Source organism: Lactuca virosa, chromosome 3, assembly GCF_052849685.1.
Source record: "Lactuca virosa cultivar CGN04683 chromosome 3, Lactuca_virosa_CGN04683_v6, whole genome shotgun sequence".
Lineage (NCBI taxonomy): Eukaryota > Viridiplantae > Streptophyta > Magnoliopsida > Asterales > Asteraceae > Lactuca > Lactuca virosa.
This window is the reverse complement of record NC_136428.1, coordinates 314,803,459-314,830,036: the sequence shown is the minus strand read 5'-3', so window position 1 is coordinate 314,830,036 and position 26,578 is coordinate 314,803,459.

The following is a 26,578-nucleotide window of genomic DNA, read 5'->3' as shown; positions in this document are numbered from 1 at the left end:
ATGCCATTGAAAAGTTCAATGAATCTCAACAGATCTAGGAGTTTCAATCCAACTAAAACCCAAAACCCTATTAGGTTTTCATGGTGGAAATTGGTGAATCATCATTCACCTACCTTCAAATATTTTACAGCTTGGATTACGGCATCCCTCTTCCAAGTTATAAAATATTGTGTTGGGTCCTAGCCTTAATATTTCATATTGGGTGTTATATTAAGGACTTAAGTCAACTAACTTGAATTTCTCCCATTGTAGATGTCTGGTTAAGATAACTATGATCTTCCAAATCTCTTGGAACAAGCTTTCCTAATGAAGATGATGTCCCATGATTGGATCATGGAAATCATACTTCTCTTCCTCCACCTCCTCCAATTATTCTCCCTAACCCACAAGTTCAAGGTCACTCAAGCCCTATTGGCAAGCAATGTTTGTGTGTGCTCACATCTTAGATATGAAGTCATATATAGACAGGCCGAGAGAGTTAGGTGTCAAAGTGTTGAGGAAGTTGGTTGTTGACTAGGTTCTTCAATCACTTCCTAACTCACATAGTGAGTTCCTTTGGGATTACTATATGACAGACGATGACATGACGCTTAATGATCTTACCTATTTGCTTGATGCTGCTAAATCAACAATGATATAGGGCACTGGTAAAGCAAATTTGATTGGAAGATCTACTTCCCAAATTTTCAAGGACATTGACAATGGAAACATTGGAAGTCCAGAATAGTCTTCTCTTCCCAATGGAAAGGGATCGGCCATAGTCAACCCGGTTGACCAAATGATAAAGAGAAATGCTAAGTCTGAGATAGTCTCATGTACCATCTCTAAAGAGTCCATATGTTTCTATTGCCAAAGGAAGGGGCATTGGTTTCGAAGCTGCCCTATTTACCTGAAAGTTCACTAGGATGGTAAAAGTCAAACATTTGACTACGCTTCAGGTAAAGTCCACTATCTAACTCTATTAAGTTCCTATTTGGAGATTCTTATTACATGATGTGACTAGGTCGCATTTTAATGTTTTGTAGAATCAGAAAAAGAGAGGAATCTTAGGAAAAGAGTATGTTGAATCTGATCGTGAAGATGGATTTCGATCCCATGATTCGAAGATCAGAATTTTGAGCTGCAGCTTAAGAGTTATGATAGATTGCTTAGGAATAGGTAACAACATAGTTTTCATTTGTATTTGCATTGTAAGGATAAGTTTTTCCGCAATTATAAAATAAAAGGAAATTTTTTGATTTTATTTATTTTAAGTATCCTTACAATGGCATTTGTGAAAAATTGTTGTTTATATGATTCCATTGCTAGTAATATTGGAAAATGGATTTGATTCTTTCTTTTGTGGTAGTGTCATAATTTACCAAATAAGGAAAGATTCTCTTCACTCAAGTTTCAGTTGGATAGAAACTTGGAATCATGCAACTTGTATTGTATGATGATTGAGAATTTTTCATCTTTGGAAAATTAAGACTAATTCCTTGTTCACATGTATATGTGAGTCAAGTGAAGGACTAGGAGATCGGGTACACTTGGTTGTGCGCTGGTCAGGTCCACCACAAAGAGCGATAAGGCTATTCGTCATGATTTACTAAAGTTTAGTAAATGTGGTTGTGCTTACAAGGTTGAGTTGAAACATTCGAAAAGTTTCAATGTAAGGCAGAACGAATAAGAAGAATCAAATTAGGCAGAAAGATAAAAGTTTATCCAATCTGAAAAGATGGGAGAGTACTTTAGTATCGTATTTTTGTGATTATCTTAGTGATTATGAAACCATATCACAATTGATCCTCTAAGGACATCTTAGTGCATTCGTATGACTAAGAAGAGGAATCGCGAATTGTTGGAATGGTAAAATCAAAAGATGAATCATACTTCGTTCCAGAATTGAGTCTTAGAGTAATACGCCAAGATTGTAACTTGTGTGACATAATCTTAAGAAGGTTTATAACACTTGTCAAATGTAGAGTAAAATGTTTCTTACTCTTGTACATTTGAAATTGGTAAGTTGTGATGTTTTGGATAAAACAAAGACCAACTAAGGCCAATTATGTGAAGAGTTTGTCTTGATAAGAATCCACACTAACTCTTGAATATTTGTTTTGTCAAGGAATGGTTCTCGACAAGAGAATCTTATATATCAAGAGGTCAGTGGGAGTCTTAAAGATCTTGAAAAGTTTCAAGAACTAATCCAGAACAAAACATGTTATTTATCACTAGCACATGACTTGAGGTTTATAGCCCATCGTGTTGACATATTCTTCTTTCTGTGCCCATTCCAGTTGAAGTTGACTATGCATGTGAGTTCTATGAGTTCTCAATTGTTTGCATAACTACTTGGAAGCAATGGTAGGCCCTTGTGCTGCCAGGTGGCAAGAAGTTAAGATTGAACAAGTTCAGTCCATATGAGTTTGGATTTGTTACTAACTTCCTCTTGTGGTTATGAAAACTTCACATGGATAGGAACACCTACACCATAAAATCTAAGTGTCATAAGGTTTCTCGCCGATTCATGAAAATGATGGTGAGGAAACGCTTTCGCTAAATAGATTTTAAGTAGATAGAAATTATGATATTTGCATTCTCAAAGTTGTTAGTGGAGCGTGTGTGGTTAACCGGCACACTAACATGGACTTGTGAGAAATGGCAAATGTCTAAACAATTGAGACTATGATTACGACATCCCTTTTCATAGTTCTAAAAATTGTTTAGACACACATGTGAGCTATTTCAGGAAAGGTGTATAACATTGATAAAGTCTTATCAAAGCATCTCGTATCATAAATCTGAACTTTGGTAAGAAAGTCAATATAGTATTGATTTCTAGAAGTCCAACTGATTTCTGGATACATGTTAAAGCTAGTGGCAGCATAAGTGTTATGCTAATAATGGTTATTATGGTAGTGGGAGCATAATGATTATGGTAAGTGTTGCGAGTTAGCAATGTTAATTATAGAAAACAAAAATTTCAAGTTGCAACGTTGCAGGGTTTGGAAAGTTGTTTTGCTATAATTAAGGGAGAGTAAATTATACTTCATTCCAATTCTAAAAACTTAGATTGTGAGTCTTTAAAAGACCCACACTTTCATATGATTGAAAGACCCAAACTTTCATACTTCACACTATTGTTACTCCAAAACATGCTACATGCATATTTATAAATAATATTTTACATTGATAGTGTGATTACAAAATACTGGATACAAACCGACTAAGTTTTAGTATATATTACATAACTACCTAGGATATTATAAGTTTTATACAACATAAACCCAAGTACAAAAGTAATAGTATAAACTATTATAAATCTTCCAACAGTATATGACTATACTGGATTTTCATTACCTGCAATTGTTAAACACTGACAGGTGTCAGCGGTGACGCTTAGTGAGTTCAATAATAGATACAATATAACGTTATGCCATATATATACTTCAATATGGCAGAAACAAAGGGAACAAGGAGCAACAAAGGCATATGTGAATCATGCGACAGGCTTTCCATAACAATCAATGAGACATAACAATTTCAATACTTGATATACATCAATAACACTTTGGCACAAATGACACAGAAGACTTACGATTTATGATTAAACATTTTGGTATATTTCAGGCTTTTAGCCCTTTCTAACCTTCTGCCAATGCCATAGAATAGAAGTCATTCTCTTACGAGACATGCTCTACATGGCCAGAGGCTACATACCAGTACCACCGTGAATCTAAGTCCTTTCACTGATCACATGGTCAAAGGTACAACTTTGCTATCATAATAGCGGAAATAATAATAACACGAGATGATAACACGGAAAAGCACAAAGCACATATAACACATAACATACAAATGTTCCTATATATTGAACTCACCGTGAAATAACTGGGGATTAATTTGGGCAGCACTTCGACTCTAAATAAGACTTTCTGTGACGAAAACGGAGAATTCTAGTTGAAAACCGGCCTTACGCAGGCAGAGTTTCGCCTTGAAAATATTATTTTCTCCAGAACATCGGAGCGTCGGGACTTGCTTCGGGTGTCGGGGATGATATCGGGACTTCAGAGGGTGTTAGGAGAGTTTGAGAGAGAGTAAAAGGGTGAGAGAGAGTGAAATTGTAAGCCAAATTCGGAAGCCTTCGGTTTCTATTTATAGTGGCTGAAAACCCCTCGTACGCTGGGCGTAATCCTAATACGTTGGGCGTACTCCTCGTATATTGGGCATACGTGCAACATGTCACTGGTTCGGTTCCCGGGCCTCGGACGTGTTGATCCTGTATGATATGTGTCCTTCGTATGTAGTACGCTGGGCGTACTCCGAATTTTAAAACTTCAATAATTTGTAACTTTTGCATACGAGCTCCGTTTTTTACGTTCTTTATATCCACGCGTAGATGCGATTATGCTCTACAACTTTCATTTAGACTCTGTCGGCTAATTTTCACTTTATTTTTAATGTTATATTTTTAACGGGCCAGGACAGGAAAAGTCCGTTAAAAATTCATAACTTCTTCATCCGATGTCCGTTTTCATTTGTCTTTTTACCGTTGTACTACTATTGACGAGACCTTCGATTCTCGTTTAGGTTGCGTCGGCTAAAAATCAATCAATCTTTATTTCGAGTTTTTAGCTGTCTACTTCTATTCCGAAACATAGAAAAATCATAACTTCCTCATACAAAGTCAGATTTGGACGTTCTTTTTATGAAAATTCTCAGTTTAATGAATACTACGACTTTTGTTTAGATCACTAAAGCTAAAAAGTAGTTTATCGAAAACTAACTTTTTACGTCATACGACGTCGTGTCGGTTCTGTCGTGAAACTTCAAATAGTCATAACTTCTTCGTTATAACTCGGATTTCGATGAGGTTTTCGCCTAAATGTTTCTAACAAGATTCTTTAAAACTTTCAATAATAGAATTTTACTTATTTCAAATTTTATATTTTCGTTAAATTTCAATATTTGACTTTTGATTGGAATCTCATAAGACTTCCAATATTTTCCGAGCGATTATAAACATAGTTTTACTTCGTTTCTTGTAAAAACTATCTGTTAGAACTCAACGCTCAAATTACATAATATTTCATTATATTATTCACTTTTAAAATTACATTACACGATAATTAAACGTGTATGTTACAAATACCTCTTCCTTTTGAGGATTTTGTCCCCTAAATCACATCGATATAAATAACTGGGGATATTTTGCTCTTATCTCATTCTTATATTTTTCCCAATTTAATTTGCGCCTCGATGGTGTTTCCACTTGACGTGCACCAACTCCAAGACATATACATAAAGCATATTTTCTACTGTTTGGATTGTTCTCTCCGTCTGACCATCTTCTTCTTCAATTCTCTAACTGAAATTTCGTCACTACACGAGATATGGTTCTCTGAACCAATCAGTCCACTTAACAGATCTATATTAGTCGGACTCGATTCTTTACGACCATTACGGTCTGAACGAAAATCATCTTCTTAGTCATCATCGAAACGAAGGTAATGACATACTTGAACAAAAACGGAATAAATTTTTAGCTTTTTGGTAACCTTGTGACTTTCCTTGATTCAAGTGTGAGTCTTGTGCTTCCAGTAGTATAGGCATCTACTACTATTCACATCTACTCATACTCGTCCCAAGTATTGTCTCGTAGTTCCCAAGTCACCATTCAAAAGTTTTCACAAAGAAACTTTTCACGTCTGAGTGTGTTCTTTCACAACCAATCCATGCCGAGAATAATATCAAAGTTGGGTAAGGAGATAGGAATCAGATTGGCAAGAAAATTATAGCCTTCAATTTCTATGACATAATCTCTATAAATTTTATCAGCAAATAATGATATACTTGTTGGATATAGTGTCTAAGTCCATAACTTTATTTGGTATGTACTTGACCCGACCCGGCATGGTCCATTTGGGTTGCATGGCATTGCAATACTTAGATAGACTAAATGAGAGAATAAGGCACTTATGATTATTGATATATTATATGTTCTAATATATTAATAATAGTATTATTTAATTAGTATTGATCAAGTATTAATCTAGGATTAATTTGGTGATCAAAGTGAGACTAATTAAATATATAGGGTTGATTATGACAATTATCAATTCTTTTATGGTGGATTAATGATCCATGGTTTATGGGTTTGGTTATAACCATATGGAGCTCCATGGATAGTCCATGGGAGTTACAAACCCATGGGTCATGAGAAATCAAGAGTCATGACAATTAAGGGCATTCATGTGTAAACCATAATTGTGACAACACTATAAAAGGAACCCTATGGCTAGCAAAATGATGAGCTAGTGGACCTAGTGTTACTAGAGAGGGCATAACCGATTTTGAGTGCTAGAAATATTCTCTCAAGTTATTCCAAGTCTTGTGGTGTTGTGTGAAGCATTTGAGGCACAACATTTGGGGTGCTAGGCTCACAAAGTCTTGAAGGAATCCAAGCAACAACAAGGTATGTATTTCTACTAGTTTTTATGTTTTATGTAATCCCCATGCCATGCTAGTTAGGAAATAACCTTGAAAAATAAATTTGCATGTATATAGAGAAAACATAGATTCAAGGTTATTAGGGTTGCATGTACATGGCTTTTATCAATTTGCATGTATATAGAGAAAAAATTTGCATATTAACCCATTTTACATGGCTTTTATCAATTTTCAAGTATTGTATATAGTTATATGATTTCTTGAAATTGCTTGACATGAATTTGTGTTCTTATGAGTTTTTAGAAGATCATAGGAATTATATGTAACCTCCATGTATGTTTAATTCATGATCTTAATGGCTATGATGGTGTCCATAACTTGTCCTCAAGTTATGGATAACCAAAAGTCACTTCTTTTAATTATGATTAAAGAACTAAAGAGGTTTCATAAAATGAAGAGTCTTCATTTGTATGAATCATTAAAAACTCATAAGTTACAAATTGAAGAGACTTGGAATAGTTTCAAATCTTGCCCTCAAGTTTTGGAATTTGAAAAGTCTTACACTTTAATACTTTAATTCCAAATTAAACCTTAGATTTTTAAAAAGTTGAAAAATCAACACTTATACTATTATTATAATTTTATTATATAGATATGTATAAGAATATGTCATTCTTACCGTTAGTAGGCCTCATTCACGAAGCCGGTCTATAAGGGGGGTATAAGGTTGTTGCCTATAAAATGGTGACTTAATGGGTGTCCACTCTCACCCACCGCTTCCTTGATCGGTGGAGGGTCGTTAGCCGAACGGGTAGGATACGACTTTAAATACTTGTTAAAAGTATAATGAATTATAAAGTAACTATACATTATAAATTCCCAATCTTAGTTACTTTAGGAAAATGTGAAATTGGTGCTAGCCCATAAAATTACACTTTGTACCTTACCAAGTCGTTAGTGGAGCGTGTGTGGTTAACCGGCACACTAACATGGACTAGTAAGAGTGGCAAAGGGTAACTTGACCTTATTATAGATCGGTGGAGCGTGTGTGGTTAACCGGCACATCGATTAGGTAATATTGTTGAGGGTACCAAGTCAATTTGTATGGTTATTCACACCTTGTTTGTGATCCTCGGCATCCCAGTCACAAACTTGAGTGGGCACAATCGAGATTCAAACATGCCATTGAAAAGTTCAATGTATCTCAAAAGATCTAGGAGTTTCAAAACCAATAAAACCTAATAATAAAATATTTCGTTCTTATGGTGGAAATTGGTAAATCGTCATTTACCTACCTTCAAATATTTTATAGTATGGATTACGGCATCCCTCTTCCAACTATAAATAGTTTGTTGGATCCTAGCCTTAATATTTCATTTGGGTGAATTAGTAAGGATTCCTAATCTAATGAAACTTGTCTTTCTTTCCTTTCAGATGTCTTCCAACAATGCTTCTGGCTCAAACCCAACAGGATCCTTTTCCCTAATGAACTTGTGTAGTAAGGTCATCTTTGATGGATCCAATTTCAATGAGTGGATCAGAAACATCAGAATGATTACCCGCTATGAGGACAAAGAATATGTCCTCGATAGGGAGCTTAAGGTTGTGAATGAAGCCACTGCTACTTCTGAAGAGTTTGCGGAGTTTGTTGCACATGAAAAGGATGCTACTAAAGTAGCATGCATCATGATGGCCACCATGACTCCTGAACTTCAAAAATCCTATGAAGATTTCTACCCCTATGAGATGCACCTGGATCTGATGGAAAGGTACCATCAGAGCGCGCGTCAGGAGAGGTATGAAATCATCTCCTCCATGATAACCTCAAGGATGAAGGATGGTGAACCCATCACCGGTCACTTGCAGAAGATGCAAATGTTCGTTGACCGGTTGCTGAAGCTAAATGTTGACTTTCCTGAGGAAATGGCGATTGACATCATTCTCCATTCCTTACCTCCAAGTTATGATCAGTTTCGTATGACTTATCATATGAACAAGGAGGAAGTCACACTTAGCAAACTTCAAGGACTCTTAAGGACAGCTGAGAATGGCCTTAAGGGTAAGGCGGTTGCTACTTCTACTCCTTCAACAACCCCTGTTCTGGCTATTGGGCATGGAAAGGGCAAGAAGAGGAAAAGCCCTTCGAAGGGTACCAAGGGTAAGACTCTTGATGGTTCCTCTTCAAGTGGGACAAAGAAAGGTCCCATTACTCCTTCTTCAAACCCAAAGGAAGCACAGTGCTTCTATTGCCAGGATAAGGGACACTTCAAGTGAAGCTGCCCCAAATATCTGCAAGATCTAAAGGATGGGAAGGTTAAACCCACCCATGCAGGTATTTACACAATATTGTCTAACAACTCATCTAATGCTAATTCTTGGGTGCTTGATACAGGGTGTGGTATTCACATTTGTACTAATTTGCAGGCACTAAGAAGAAGTGAGCAAGTGGAGCACGGGAAGATAAACTTAGTCATGGGCAACAGGAAAGCATCACTTGTTACCAAGATAGGAGTTTATTCTTTATTGCTTAATAATGGGTTAATGGTAGATTTGAATAAGTGTTGTTACTCGCCCGAAATGGCGAGAAATATTATTTCCTTTCATGGCTTGTACAAACAAGGTTTTTCATTTTCATTTGATAATAAAAATGGTGCTATTAATGTTTATTACAATGATGTATTTTACTTTAAAGCATTACCTTGTGATGGTGTATATGAAGCTGTGAATGTTAAAGACAATCTAGGAAATAATGTGTTGTACATTGATTCTTGAGATAGCTTGGATAAAGCATCCTTGTGGCATTGTCGTCTTGGACATGTTAACAAGAAGCGCATAGGCCAACTCCAAAAGGATGGAGTCTTGGAATCATTTGACCTCAAGTCAGATGATAGTTGCGAGTCTTGTTTACTTGGAAAAATGACAAAGTCACCCTTCACAGGTACTTGTGATAGGGGTGAAGGTTTGTTGGATCTTGTACACACGGATGTGTGTGGGCCCTTCAGAGTTGCTACAAGGGATGCTAATCGCTATTATGTGACTTTTACTGATGATTACAGTAGATATGGATATATTTACTTAATCAAGCATAAGTCAGAAACCTTTGAAAAGTTCAAAGAGTTTAAGCAGGAAGTGGAGAATCAATTGGGCAGGAACATCAAGATGCTCCGATCCGATCGGGGAGGAGAGTATCTTAGCATTGAGTTCCTTGACTATCTTAAGGAATGTGGGATTGTCTCACAATTGACACCTCCCAGAACACCACAGTTGAATGGTGTAGCTGAGAGGCGCAATCAAACCTTGTTGGATATGGTTCGTTCCATGATGAGTCGAGCTTCGTTACCAATCTCTTTCTGGGGGTATGCCTTAGAGACTGCCGCCCATATCCTTACTCTAGTCCCTACTAAAAAGGTTGCCAAAACACCTCACGAGATGTGGACTGGGAAAGTTCCCAAATTGGACCACATCAAGATTTGGGGTTGTGAAGCTTTCGTGTGGCGTGAGACTCATGATAAGCTTGAACCTCGAAGTGAGAGGTGTATTTTCATCGGCTACCCACAGAGATCCTTTGGTTACCTCTTCTACAGACCCAACGATAATGTGGTTTTTGTAGCAAGAAGAGGAGTCTTTCGTGAGAGAGAATTCATAAGCCAAGGGGACAGTGGGAGGCAAATTGACCTTGAAGAGCTTCAAGAGTCAAGTGGTGAAGGAACCTCAAATGCTATCGACCAACTTGAGGAGGAAACTCCTGTTGATCCGTTAGATGAGTCTGTACCTCCAAGACGTTCCAATAGGGTGAGGAACACACCTGATTTTTATTATGGTTATCACATCACCACTGAAGGTGATACATTTATTAGTGATACTACACTAATAGATTTGGATGAACCTAATAATTACAGGGAAGCCATGGCAGGCCCTGAGTCTGCTAAATGGAAGGAGGCTATGGACAGCGAGATTCAGTCCATGTATGACAATCAAGTTTGGAACTTGATTGACAATGTACCAGGTCGTAAGACAGTTGGGTGCAAATGGATCTTCAAGAAGAAGACCGACATGGATGGGAAGGTACATACTTACAAAGCGCGACTGGTTGCGAAGGGCTTTACTCAAACTCCGGGAGTTAACTATGATGAGACCTTCTCACCAGTAGCTAAGATTAAGTCTATTAGAGTATTGTTAGCCATAGCTGCATTTCATGATTATGAAATATGGCAAATGGATGTCAAAGCCGCTTTCCTTAATGGAAAGTTGGCTGAGGATGTTTACATGGCTCAACCAGAGGGTTTTGTCGATACAAGATACCCTAATAGAGTGTGTAAGCTTGATAAATCCATCTATGGATTGAAACAAGCATCTCGCAGATGGAATCTTTGCTTTGATGAGAAAGTCAAAGAGTTTGGATTTTCTAGGAGTGAGGATGAGTCTTGTATGTATGTCAGGGCTAGTGGGAGCATAGTTAGCTTCTTGGTGTTGTATGTGGATGACATACTTCTCATAGGAAACGACGTCCCAACCTTGCAGGAGGTTAAGTCCTGGCTTGGGAAGTGTTTCGCTATGAAGGACCTTGGGGAAGCTGCCTATATCCTAGGGATAAGGGTATTGAGAGATAGGAGTAAGAGACTAATTGGACTTAGTCAAAGTACTTATGTGGATAAGGTACTGAAGAGGTTCAGTATGCAAGATTCCAAGAAAGGAGAATTACCAATCCAGAGTAATGCCAAGCTGAGTAAAACTCAGAGTCCGAGTACAGAGGCTGAGATAGCTGAAATGAGTCATATACCATATGCTTCCGCTGTGGGCTCGATCATGTATGCTATGACTTGTACTCGCCCTGATGTGGCCTTTGCTTTGAGCATGGTCAGTAGATATCAAGGGAACCCTGGCAAGGCACACTGGACAGTGGTAAAGAATATTCTCAAGTATCTGCGGAGGACTAAGGATTGGGTCCTTACCCTCGGAGGCAGTAATGACTTGAGAGTGGAAGGATATAGCGATGCTAGCTTCCAGACTGATAGGGATAATTTCCGCTCTCAGTCAGGCTGGGTCTTTATCCTAAATGGAGGGGCAATTACTTGGAAAAGTTCCAAGCAGGAGACAGTAGCTGATTCTACTTGTGAATCAGAGTACATAGCAGCAAGTGAAGCAGCTAAGGAGGTGATATGGCTAAAGAACTTCATCGGAGACCTTGGAGTTGTACCAGCTATAAAGGAGCCAATGGAAATTTTCTGTGACAGCGAAAGTGCGGTTGCTTTGGCTAAGGAACCGAGAGATCACGGGAAATCTAGGCACATTGACAGAAAATACCATTTCATCAGACATCGAATAGAAGAAGGACTCCTCGTGGCTAAGAGGGTATCATCAGATGAGAACCCGGCAGATCCCCTCACGAAGGGACTGAGCAGGGTTAAGCATTTACAGCATGCGAGGCGCATTGGGCTGAAGGATGATACTAGTTTCAATAATTAGATTCCTGAAACTTGTAAAATGTAATTGACATTTGATGATAAATAAAAGTTGTTATTTATTTATGAGTAAGGTGTTACTATCTTGTGTTGATTGTTTACTATGTTTCAATTTTGCATGTTTTTACTTCCAGAATAATTATGTTATTATTCAAACCATCCACAGTCAGTCAAACTTTGGAAGTAAGTATTGATTTAAGACTGTCATGAATTTGGCTTGTATGATTTGTCTAAAAGTGCTTTGGACAATGCAATGGTTGCTACAACATTCATGAGTACTCATAAGGGCTGAGTATTGGATCCAACCCACGCTCACTTGCATCACTTCATGGAATTTATCTCGAGTGATCGTGAGACGGTAATATCATATAAATCTTTAAACCTAGAGATATAAGTTGTTGACTATGAGTTGGTTATTCATTGATTGTACGAAAACGCATTGGTAACTCGATGTTATAAAACGTGCCTTTGTGAATAATTCAACAAGTAGTTAGTACAAGCATATCAGTCGAAGTTTATTTGTTCCTTCTAGAAATAGAAGCGATATCTGGGCCCCTCGATGATTTGGTTTTGACTCATGTATCGGGCCCGGTCAGAACCTAATTGATGTGTTCAATTTAGTTCTATGTCGAAACAAATCAGAGATCGAGAAACAAATGCTGGACAATAAGTAAGACCATGTTCCATGTGTTTGTCCGGCTGATATCATGAGAATAGAGGATTGTATGATCACTTATCTTAAATGGCGTATCATCATCATCTCAGTTCCGAGAGACTTTGAAAGAGCTACGATTGCTAGTCGGATTTTGAAGTCATATTTGCAAATATAGTTATTAGACTTATCCAAGTGGGAGACTGTTGGATATAGTGTCTAAGTCCATAACTTTATTTGGTATGTACTTGACCCGACCCGGCATGGTCCATTTGGGTTGCATGGCATTGCAATACTTGGATAGACTAAATGAGAGAATAAGGCACTTATGATTATTGATATATTATAAGTTCTAATATATTAATAATAGTATTATTTAATTAGTATTGATCAAGTATTAATCTAGGATTAATTTGGTGATCAAAGTGAGACTAATTAAATATATAGGGTTGATTATGACAATTATCAATTCTTTTATGGTGGATTAATGATCCATGGTTTATGGGTTTGGTTATAACCATATGGAGCTCCATGGATAGCCCATGGGAGTTACAAACCCATGGGTCATGAGAAATCAAGAGTCATGACAATTAAGGGCATTCATGTGTAAACCCTAATTGTGACAACACTATAAAAGGAACCCTATGGCTAGCAAAATGATGAGCTAGTGGACCTAGTGTTACTAGAGAGGGCATAACCGATTTTGAGTGCTAGAAATATTCTATCAAGTTATTCCAAGTCTTGTGGTGTTGTGTGAAGCATTTGAGGCACAACATTTGGGGTGCTAGGCTCACAAAGTCTTGAAGGAATCCAAGCAACAACAAGGTATGTATTTCTACTAGTTTTTATGTTTTATGTAATCCCCATGCCATGCTAGTTAGGAAATAACCTTGAAAAATAAATTTGCATGTATATAGAGAAAACATAGATTCATGGTTATTAGGGTTGCATGTACACTTAGGAAGTGTTAGAATGCTCAAAACCCATCAATACTTCCTGCAGTACCTACGTAAAATGATTGGGCGAATGAATAACAATCAATTTGGAAAGAATGTGCAAATTCATCAGACACAAAAGAATCTGAGGCACCAGAATCAAATAAGATGTGAGCAGGTCTAGAGTTGACAAGAAATGTACCCGTCACAACATTCGGGTCCTCGCGTGCCTCCTCTGTGGTAATCTGGAATACACGACCCTTAGCTTTTGGCACCTCCTCCTTTGGGGTTGAAGTACTCATCGGTTGTTGAACGGAAGCTTGGCTTCCCGCCATTTGACTAGTAAGAGTAGGACAAAAATGCTTCTTCTGGCCAGTAATACCACATGCATAGCAAGTAACATCCTTCCTTGGGCAGGCTGGCTTTATGTGACCCGCTTCTCCATATCCAAAGCATACCACGGATTCCTTTTGTATTCTACATTGGCATGGATGATTCTTTCCACATTTATGACATGATGGCGATTGAATAGAAAAAGATTGTGATCTATCACGACCACGAACGGCGCTCTGAGATTGCTCTCTTGTATTAGAATCAGATCGAACAGATAGAGCTGGTGGAATAGAGGAAACAGGAACAGTTTGATCGGTATGTGGATGCTTTGGAACAGAAAGAGTGGCATCACGTATCTCTAATTCATGCTTGTGCTTTCGAACATACTCAATAGCTTTGTCAAAGGACAGATAATCCTGATTGGCTACGAAATCGTGGATTTCATGCTGTAGTCCCTCCATGAATAACTGAATTTTCTCGTCTTCAGTTGAAACATACTTTGCAGCAAACTGTTCTTTTTGATTGAACTGAGTTTCATACTCATTCACTGTCATTCCTCCCTGTTTAAGCTCAAGAAACTCTTTCTTCAATCGTCTCCTCATGTCTAGAGGACAATACTTTCCTAGCAAACGAGTTTTGAACATTTCCTAGGATAAATTCTCCTGGTCATACCCGTTAAGAGCTTCATATGTTGCCTCCCACCAAACAAAGGCTTCTCCGATGAGCATCGCAGAAGCATAATTTTCCTTGTCTTCATTATCCACATGAGAGATACAAAATACTTTCTCTGTATTCTGAATCCAAGTTAGAACAACTATAGGATTAAGGACACCAGAAAACTCCGTAGCACCACTACTCTTGAAATCTTTGAACGTTGGACGCTTCACCTCTCCTTTTGAAAATTCTCCAGCAGCTTTCTCTTTGCCTTTATCATTATTCTTCTTGTGTTCTTCAAGAGTCTGCCGAATAATACCAGTAAGTTTACCCAAGAGTCGCTCCTTACGAGGGGATACTGGAGTATTTACTTCACCAGGTTTAGGATCTCCACCCACTTCTGGTGTATGGCTAACTTCTTGTTCAGCCATTCATCTGAAAATTTGGGGCAGCATAATATTTTAGAATATTAGGATTTATTATTACCTAATACTTTACTTAAGTCTTTCCTATGGTTTGTATCCATATACTCCTAATGAATCCGTTCATATATTGAACTTCTGACGGTTTAAGTCTAAATGCCAATCCGTGGAATTTAGTTCACTTAAACCACCGCTCTGATACCATGATTGAAAGACCCACACTTTCATATGATTGAAAGACCCAAACTTTCATACTTCACACTATTGTTACTCCAAAACATGCTACATGCATATTTATAAATAATATTTTACATTGATAGTGTGATTACAAAATACTGGATACAAACCGACTAAGTTTTAGTATATATTACATAACTACCCAGGATATTATAAGTTTTATACAACATAAACCCAAGTACAAAAGTAATAGTATAAACTATTCTAAATCTTCCAACAGTATATGACTATACTGGATTTTCATTACCTGCAATTGTTAAACACTGAGAGGGGTAAGCGGTGACGCTTAGTGACTTCAACAATAGATATAATATAACGTTATGCCATATATATACTTCAATATGGCAGAAACAAAGGGAAAAAGGAGAAACAAAGGCATATGTGAATCATGCGACAGGCTTTCCATAACAATCAATGAGACATAACAATTTCAATACTTGATATACATCAATAACACTTTGGCACAAATGGCACAGAAGACTTACGATTTCTGATTAAACATTTTGGTATATTTCAGGCTTTTAGCCCTATCTAACCTTCTGCCAATGCCATAGAATAGAAGTCATTCTCTTACGAGACATGCTCTCCATGGCCAGAGGCTACATACCAGTACCACCGTGAATCTAAGTCCTTTCACTGATCACATGGTCAAAGGTACAACTTTGCTATCATAATAGCGGAAATAATAATAACACGAGATGATAACAGGGAAAAGCACATAGCACATATAACACATAACATACAATTGTTCCTATATATTAAACTCACCATCATGTAACCAGGGATTAATTTGCACAACACTTCGACTCTAAATATGACTTTCTGTGACGAAAACGGGGAATTCTAGTTGAAAACCGGCCGTATGCGGGAAGAGTTTCGCCTTGAAAATATCATTTTCTCCAGAACTTCGGAGCGTCGAGACTTGCTTCGGGTGTCGGGGATGATACCGGGACTTCGGAGGGTGTTAGGAGAGTTTGAGAGAGAGTAAAAGGGTGAGAGAGATAGTGAAATTGTAAACCAAATTCGGAAGCCTTCGATTTCTATTTATAGTGGCTGAAAACCCCTTGTACGCTGGGCGTACGCGTACGTTGGGCGTACTCCTCGTACGTTGAGCGCACGTGCAACGTGTCACTGGTTCGATTCCCGGGCCTCGGACGTGTTGATCCTGCATGATACGTGTCCTTCGTCTGTAGTACGCTGGGCGTACTCTTGTACGCAGGGCGTACTCCGAATTTTCAAATTTCAATAATTCGTAACTTTTGCATACAAGCTTCAGTTTTGACGTTCTTTATATCCATGCGTAGGTGAGATTATGCTCTACAACTTTCATTTAGACTTTGTCGGCTAATTTTGACTTCATTTTTAATGTTATATTTTTAACGGGCCGAGACAGGAAAAGTCCGTTAAAAATTCATAACTTCTTCATCTGATGTCCGTTTTCGTCTGTATTTTTACCGTTGTACTACTATTAACGAGACCTTCGATTCTCGTTTAGGTTGCGTCGGCTAAAAATCATTTTTTTCAAGTTTTAGCTGTCTACTGCTATTCCGAAACTTAGAAAAATCATAACTTCCTCATACGAAGTCAGATTTGGACGTTCTTTTTATGAAAATTCTCGGTTTAACGAATACTATGACTTTCGTTTAGATCACTAAATCTAAAAAGTAGCTTATCCAAAACTCACTTTTTACGTCATACGGCGTCGTGCCGGTTCTATCGCGAAACTTTAAATAGTCATAACTTCTTCGTTATAACTCGGATTTCGATGAGGTTTTCGCCTAAATGTTTCTAACGAGATTCTTTACAACTTTCATGTAACAACGTGAATTTTCAAAACATTTTTTCATTTTTAAATCATACTTTCGATCACACGATAATCAATAAACATAATGTATTATTCACTGTGTCATAACAAAACATGTCCCATAATCTCAATAACATAAACTCCATAAGTGTGTACGGATCATGCCGGCGCCTTCCCGCGATCCTCGCTAGTACCTGAAACACATATCATAACAACTGTAAGCATAAATGCTTAGTAAGTTCCCCAAATACCACATACCACACATACGCCTTTCCAGGCCATAACTCTATAGGATCTTCCGATCCATGTGTCTCAGGGGACTTCCGTCCCAAATCCCGGTGGACCTTCCGGTCCTACCCGTATCGACCTTCCGGTCCGTAACCTCTTGACCTTCCGGTCCATATCATCCTGACCTTCCGGTCCTTACCATACGTAACATACATAGCACATACATATATTTCATCCTGACATTCCGGTCCTTACCATACGTAACATACATAGCACATACATATCACATAACCGCATGTAGCACATACATCATAGTACACAAGACCTTCTTGTCACACATAGGTACCCTTCCAGGTACAGTATAGTGAGAAGACTCACCTCAATGAAGTCGGATAAACTCTCGTGCTCAACGTCCCGACTTAGCCTCCTTCTATTATTCAAATAGCATCCCCGATCAATATTCTCTCATGATCTCATCTCTACAGATTGGGTAGAAGGCCATTCTACCCTTCCCTGAACTCTCCTGAATCAGTCTTGACCAGAACCCTAAAGTCAACGAAAGTCAACGGTCAAACTTTGACCCGACTCGTCGAGTGCACAAGGGCGACTCCGCGAGTCCATGCGGGTCCTCTGAATCCTTTCAGCCTCTCTTGGCTCGTCGAGTCATCCTTCCACTCGACGGATTACAACTGTCCCGAATCGCGGGGAAACCCCGACTCGACTCGTCGAGTCCACTTATGGACTCGGTGAGTTGCTCCCATAACAACTCTCAAATGACCTTCTGAGGTCAGATCTGCTTCTCTAAACTATAGATCTGGCCTTCAAGTGCTCAAAGGTCACGTAAAGGTGTAACCTTTACGTGCATGCAACCCACATCAAGTCATAAATGGAGAAATAACTCTAAAAATGGCAACCTAGTCTCCAATCCTCCATGAACAAGCATAAAGCAGAATAGGAAAGGTTCTCTGGACCTCTATGGGTCCAGATCTGAGGTCTAACCCAGCAAGGGACCATAACCTCAACCTTTCAAGCCTTAAAAGGTTTATAGAAAACCCTAAATCATAGATCTTAACCCAAAACAGAAGGGAAGTTCGATTTGATACCTCAATAGTGTAGATCAGAACTTGAAAACCCTGGATCCATAGCTCCCTTGACCTCCTCTTGTTTGAAACTACTTCTCTTTTGCTAAAACACACAAGAAATGGTGAATTAGCCTTCCTCTTGCACCACAAACGTTCTCTCTCTCTCTCTAGGGTTTCTCAGGGGTGAAGTGGCCGCAATGGAGGCTATAAAGGCCTTTAAATAGGGCATAGGCCGCGAGAATTAGGGTTTCACTTAACAGCGTGGACTCGGCGAGTCCACGCATAGACTCATCGAGTCCTTCATTAAATTAGACCAGAAATGCGCGATCCCACTCGACGAGTCTGAGCGCCTACTCGCCGAGTCCCTCTCTAAAATTCAATATAAATACTTAAAATAAGATACCTGGGAATCCGGATGTTACAATTCTCCCCCACTAGAATCAGACTTCGCCCTCGAAGTCCTGCTCGACAAACAACTCTGGATGTTGCTCCCGCAGCTCCAACTCCGGATCCCAGGTTAGGTCGGACCCTTTCCGATGTTGCCACTGGACCTGCACCAGGGACACTTCCTTGTTCCTCAGAACCTTGATCTTCCGATCCCGGATCGCGATTGGTCTCTCAGCATAATTCAGGCTCGCATCCACCTGAATATCCTCCAGCAGTACCACCGCCGATTCGTCGGCTATACACTTCCTCAACTGAGACACGTGAAAGGTATCATGAATTTGCCTCAGCTCCTCAGGTAGCTCCAACCGATAAGCTACCCTACCCACCCTCGCGGTCACTCTAAATGGCCCGATATACCGGGGCCCCAGCTTGCCCCTCTTCCTGAATCGGATCACTCCTTTCCAAGGAGACACTTTCAGGAGTACGAAGTCTCCCACTTAGAACTCAAGCTCGGATCGTCGCCTATCCGCATAACTCTTCTGACGACTCTGAGCCGTCAATAACCTCTGTCTAACCTGTTGTATCTGTTCTTTCGTCTGAAGCATTATCTCAGTGCTACCCATCACACGCTGTCCTACCTCTCCCCAGCAAATGGGAGTCCGACACCTCCTTCCATACAACAACTCGAAGGGAGGCGTACCAATACTCGAATGGTGGTTGTTGTTGTAGGAAAACTCAGCCAACGGCAAGTACATGTCCCAACTTCCTCCGAAGTCCAACACACATTCTCGAAGCATGTCCTCGAGTGTCTGAATCGTCCGCTCACTCTGTCCGTCCGTCTGGGGGTGGTAGGCGGTACTGAAATGCAACCTCGTACCCAACTCCTCGTGGAACTTCTTCCAGAACCTGGAAGTGAAACGTACATCTCGATCTGACACAATCGAGATCGGTACTTCATGACGCGATACCACCTCCATCACATACAACTCTGCCAACCTCTCAGCAGAAGAGCTCTCACTGATAGCAAGAAAATGCGCGCTCTTCGTCAGCCGGTCGACGATCGCCCAAATTGCATCGACACCCTCGCGGTCCTCGGCAATTTGGTGATGAAATCCATGGAAATATGTTCCCAATTCCACTGGGGAACCTCAAGCGGCTGCAACTTGCCATGTGGACGCTGGTGCTCGTCCTTAACCTTGCGACAGGTCAAGCACCTCTCGACAAACCACGCGACATCCCTTTTCATACAGGGCCACCAATAATCTTTCTTCAGGTCCAAATACATCTTAGTGGCCCCGGGATGGATCGAGAACCTCGATCTATGCGCCTCTTCCATCAGAATGGTACGTGCCCCGCCTGCATACGGCACCCAAATCTGACCTTGAAAGGTCATAAGCCCTCGACTATTGGTAACGAACTCGGGCACCTGCCCGATCACCCGCTCCCTCTTGCGGTTCTCCGGTATCACGGCCTCTGTCTGGGCCTCCCGAATGGTGTCCAACACCGGAGTCATCACTGTCAGTCGCATACAAATGTCTCGAATCGGGGCACTCTCCGCCCTACGGCTCAGGGTATCAGCTACGACATTAGCTTTGCCCGGGTGGTACAGGATCTCACAATCGTAATCCTTTACCACGTCCAACCATCTCCTCTGGCGCATATTCAGATTGGGCTGATCCATCAAATACTTCAAGCTCTTGTGGTCCGTGTATATGGTACACCGAACCCCATATAAATAATGACGCCATATCTTGAGGGCAAACACCTCGTCCCATGAGGCTTCAGCTGCCTCGATGCATACGCTATCACATGCCCTCTCTACATAAGCACCGCACTCAACCCTGATATCGATGCATCGCAATACACCACAAAATCCTCCATCCCTTCCGGGAGGGCTAACACCGGGGCTTCGCATAATCTCTGGCGAAGTGTCTCAAACGAGGTCTACTGCTCCGGACCCCATGAAAAAGCAACACCCTTCCGGGTCAACCTGGTGAGAGGCACGGCGATCTTGGAGAAATCTCTGATAAATCTCCGATAGTAGCCGGCCAATCCTAGAAAACTCCTGATCTCGGTGAGAGATCTTGGCACCTTCCAACTCATCACTGCCTCAATCTTGGCCGGATCGACCAAAATCCCATCCTGGTTGACGAGATGCCCCAAGAACTGGACCTCCCGTAACCAGATGTCACACTTGGAGAATTTGGCATAAAGCCCCTCCGTCCTCACTACCCCGAGGATCTCTCTCAGATGCTCCTCGTGCTGCTCTCTAGATCTCGAATACACCAGTATATCGTCGATGAACACGATCACCGAACAATCCAACATCGGTCTACACACCCTGTTCATGAGATCCATGAACGCTGCTGGTGCATTGGTGAGCCCGAAAGGCATCACCACGAACTCGTAATGCCCATAACGAGTCATGAACGCCGTCTTCTGGATATCCTCATCGCGCACTCTCATCTGATGATATCCAGACCTCAGGTCAATCTTGGAGAACCAAGACGCTCCCTGCAACTGATCGAACAAATCGTTGATCCTCGGTAATGGGTAACGGTTCTTGACCGTCAACTTGTTCAACTCCCGGTAATCAATACACATCCGGTGTGAACCATCCTTTTTCTTGACAAAAAAGATCGGTGCTCCCCAAGGGGAACTACTCGGTCTAATAAACCCCTTCCCCAGCAGCTCCTGAAGCTGCGAGGATAATTCCTGCATCTCTGGCAGCGCAAGGCAATAAGGCGCCTTCGTGATAGGTGCTGCCCTCGGAACCAAATCGATGCGGAACTCTACCTGCCTCTCGGGAGGCACACCCGACAACTCCTCGGGAAAAACATCCAAGAACTCACGCACTATCGGAACGTCATCCACCGAACTTGGCCTCTCAGCGGCCTCTCGTGTGTCCATCACATAGGCTACAAACCCGTTGCAGCCCTGCTGTAAACTCTGTCTCGCTCTGGCAGCCGAACAAAACGCCGACCCACATCGGGTACCCTCTCCGTACACCGTAAGTACTCCCCCACTAGGTTCTCGTATCGTCACCAACTGTCGCTCGCAGTCTATAACAGCCCCAAATTGGCTCAACCAATCCATGCCCACTATGACACACACGTCCCCCATCGCTATCGGGACCAGATCTATCGGGAACTCAACACCGAAGATCTCGACTACACATCCTCGTATCACATCCGTAGCATACACCGCTGGCTCGTCAGTAATGGAAACTCGCAGAGGTCGACTCAACGTCTCTCGTCTGCTACTGATGTGTCGACTAAACGCTATCGACACAAATGATCGACTCGCACCCGAGTCAAATAACACTAAGGCAGGTACAAAACTCACAAGAAAAGTACCTACGCATATCATCATATAAGCACAATATCTCAACTCATCATAAATAAATAAGAATACATACCAGCCACTACATCGGGCGATGCGCGGACCTCTTCCACTGTCAACTGGAAAGCTCTCCCGCGAGCCTTCGGTGCCTCGGCCTTCGCTCGCCGAACCTCGGTAACCCTACCAGCAGGGGCAGATCCCTGTGCTGATCCCTTATGTAACTGCGGGCACTCGGCCTTCCGATGGCCAGTCTGGTGGCAATGAAAGCAAATCATAAATCCCTTGGGGCAATCCTTGGCGATATGCCCCTCCTTGCCACATTTGTAGCAAGCACCCGATCGACAGACCCCATCATGTCCCTTGTCGCACTTCCCATAAGTGCGGCCCTTCTGGCCTCCAGATCTCGTATCAGCGGACTTTGCCCGCTTGGCTGCCGGCTAAGACTGTGCCAGCCGCCGATCCATCCTCTGAGACTCGGCCTCCTCCCTGGCCTGAGTCTCCAACTCAATCTCCCTCTTCCGGGCATTTGCCTGGAGCTCAGCAAATGTCTGGTAAGTCGAGTTCGACACGAACTCCCGAATATCCCTCCTCAAAATGCCCAAATACCGGCTCATGCGTGCCTGCTCAGTAGACACCTGCTCAGGGCAGAACATCGCCCTCTCATGAAACTTCCTGGTAACCACAGTAATCGAATCAGTACCCTGCTTGAGGGTCAAGAACTCCTGAACCAACCGTTCCCTCTCCACCGGGGGAACATACTCGTCTCTGAACATGGTGGTGAACCTCTCCCAGGTCACCGCTGAAATCTCTGCAAGAGTGAAGCTCGCCGTCACGAACTTCCACCAATCCTTCGCTCCCACGCGAAGCTGGTTCAACGTGAACCGTACCCTCAGATGCTCTGGACATGAACACGTGTAGAAGCGTCCCTCGATATCAGAAATCCATCTCATCGCAGCGATCGGATCCTGCGTCCCGTCAAAACTCTGGTGGCTTCGTGTTGTTGAACTCTCGAAGCAACAACAAGTCACCTCGTTGAGGTCTGGCAGCAGCCACAGCTGCAGTAGCTGCAGCAGCCACAGCCTCAGTCACCGTTGCATACCGCTCATCAAAAGTCTCAATCAATGTGGTCTTGATAGACCCAAACATCTCTGGAATCTCGACTCGAATCGCCGCTGCCACCTCATCGTGGATCATCTGACGAAGCTCCTCGTCACTCACGCCACTCGGCTCAGGTCTGTGACGTGTCCCAACCATTATGTCTCTGAAATACAACATAAAAATATCAGAGACTCGCTCGAGCATACTCGCACTTGATAACTCCACCCTACTTGTTCCTTAGTACCCAAAGGATTCTTACTTAGAGTGCGCACTGCTCCGGTGTCTTCAGTTGTACGGGCCCTATACTACCGTCCACACCGCATCAGTATTCACCCTAAGTCCTCCTCCTTGGATCCCAGATCACAAGTACTCTATATCTCACTGGCATAGGCTACCCTTCGGTAGACCCCTCATCAGCTCCTCACTGCTACCTACTCGCTCTCAAGCATCACATAGCAGCAAAATCCTTCCTAGGCTAAGGCATCACAAAATCAGGCCACTCTAATCCTAATATGAATACCTAGCCAACTCTAGCATGCATATCATATCATAACATATCTCATAACATATAATGTAAGGGTATTTTGGGAAATCACCGTTCAGGAGCTGGCTGATCGTACACACTGCTTCCTTCTGCCTTTCTCAAAATCTTTTACTCTCTTAGAAAAATTGTTTATTTTATGAAAAACTTTCTCAATTCCTCAGTTTGAGTTCAGATTCATCCGAAGATGCACCTGAATCCCTCAAACCAAGGCTCAGATACCAACTTGTAACAACGTGATTTTTCAAAACAATTTTTCATTTTTAAATCATACTTTCAATCACACGATAATCAATAAACATAATGTATTCACTGTGTCATAACAAAACATGTCCCATAATCTCAATAACATAAACTCCATAAGTGTCTACGGATCATGTCGGCGCCTTCCCGCGATCCTCGCTAGTACCTGAAACACATATCATAACAACTGTAAGCATAAATGCTTAGTGAGTTCCCCAGATACCACATACCACACATACGCCTTTCCAGGCCATAACTCTATAGGATCTTCCGATCCATGTGTCTCAGGGGACTTTCGTCCCAAATCCCGGTGGACCTTCCGGTCCTACCGTATCAACCTTCTGGTCTGTAACCTCTTGACCTTCCGGTCCATATCATCCTGACCTTCCGGTCCTTACCATACGTAACATACATAGCACATACATATATTTCATCCTGACCTTCCGGTCCTTACCATACGTAACATACATAGCACATACATATCACATAACCGCATGTAGCACATACATCATAGTACACAAGACCTTCCGGTCACACATAGGTACCCTTCCAGGTACAGTATAGTGACAAGACTCACCTCAAGGAAGTCGGATAAACTCTCGTGCCCAACGTCCCGACTTAGCCTCCTTCTATTATTCAAATAGCATCCCCGATCAATATTCTCTCATGATCTCATCTCTACAGATTGGGTAGAAGGCCATTCTACCCTTCCCTAAACTCTCTTGAATCAGTCTTGACCAGAACCCTAAAGTCAACGAAAGTCAACGGTCAAACTTTGACCCGACTCGTCGAGTGCACAAGGGCGACTCGGCGAGTCCATGCGGGTCCTCTGAATCCTTTCAGCCTCTCTTGGCTCGTCGAGTCATCCTTCCACTCGACGGGTTACAACTGTCACGAATCGCGGGGAAACCCCGACTCGACTCGTCGAGTCCACTTATGGACTCGGTGAGTTGCTCCCATAACAACTCTCAAATGACCTTCTGAGGTCAGATCTGCTTCTCTAAACTATAGATCTGGCCTTCAAGTGCTCAAAGGTCACATAAAGGTGTAACCTTTACGTGCATGCAACCCACATCAAGTCATAAATGGAGAAATAACTCTAAAAATGGCAACCTAGTCTCCAATCCTCCATGAACAAGCATAAAGCAGAATGGGAAAGGTTCTCTGGACCTCTATGGGTCCAGATCTGAGGTCTAACCCAGCAAGGGACCATAACCTCAACCTTTCAAGCCTTAAAAGGTTTATAGAAAACCCTAAATCATAGATCTTAACCCAAAACAGAAGGGAAGTTCGATTTGATACCTCAATAGTGTAGATCTGAACTTGAAAACCCTGGATCCACAGCTCCCTTGACCTCCTCTTGTTGGAAACTACTTCTCTTTTTCTAAAACACAAAAGAAATGGTGAATTAGACTTCCTCTTGCACCACAAACGTTCTCTCTCTCTCTCTAGGGTTTCTCAGGGCTGAAGTGGCCGCAATGGAGGCTATAAAGGCCTTTAAATAGGGCACAGGCCCCGAGAATTAGGGTTTCACTGAACAGCGCGGACTCGCCGAGTCCACGCATCGACTCGTCGAGTCCTTCATTAAATCAGACCAGAAATGTGCGATCCTACTCAGCGAGTCTGAGCGCCTACTCGCCGAGTCCCTCTCTAAAATTCAACATAAATACTTAAAATAAGATACCTTGGAATCCGGATGTTACATTTCAATAATAAAATTTTACTTATTTCAAATTTTATATTTTCGTTAAATTTCAATATTTGACTTTTGATTGGAATCTCATAAGACTTCCAATATTTTCCGAGCAATTCTAAACATAGTTTTACTTCATTTCTAGTAAAAACTATCTGTTAGAACTTAATGCTCAAATTACATAATATTTCATTATATTATTCACTTTTAAAATTACATAACACAATAACTGAATGTGTATGTTGCAGTCTTTAATCAAGTATAGTCATGATTACATTATTTGCGTTCTAAAATTCGATTATGATTACGGCATCCCTTTTCATAATTTGAATTATGAGAACATGGCAAATAGAAAAATATTATAGCAAAAGACTGGTCTAGTATCATGTCTTTATGTGAAACATCATGAATCGTGTCCCATATGCTTCAGATATAGGATCGATTTTATGTGCTTTAATATTCATCCATTCTAAATTTTCCAAATGCCTAGGGAGTTAAGAGGGAAAAAGGAATAGAACTGGATATGACTAAAATGATTAAGCAATTGTCAAGGACAATCTGAGGTTTACCAAAGATTGGTTGCTCATGGACAGTTGGAAGTATAGTGTTAATTTTGGAAGGACCTTATTGACATATTCTGAAAAGAAGCAACTCTTGTTCAGAAGTGATAGTCAAAAATGGGAATATGGAAATGTTTCCTTAAGTGGAAGTTATTCTTTAAATTTGTGTAAGATTAGGAAACTTAATGCAAGAAGGATGTTCAAAGGAATGTACTTTGAATGTGAGACTTCGTTTCCATGGAATTGCTTTCCATTGGAATACTTTGTAAATGTCTGTTGACAAGTCTCTATGACTTTTGTGCATAGTCATTACAAGAGGATCAATACATATAAGTTTAGAATCTAACAGATTTCAGTAAATGGAAAAGAATCTTGTATTCTTACATTTGCGGTAAGGATTTGGGATTGTGAAATGAGCATCATTGGAATCATGTTCAATTGATTTATTTCACAAAGTAAGGATCATAGACAAA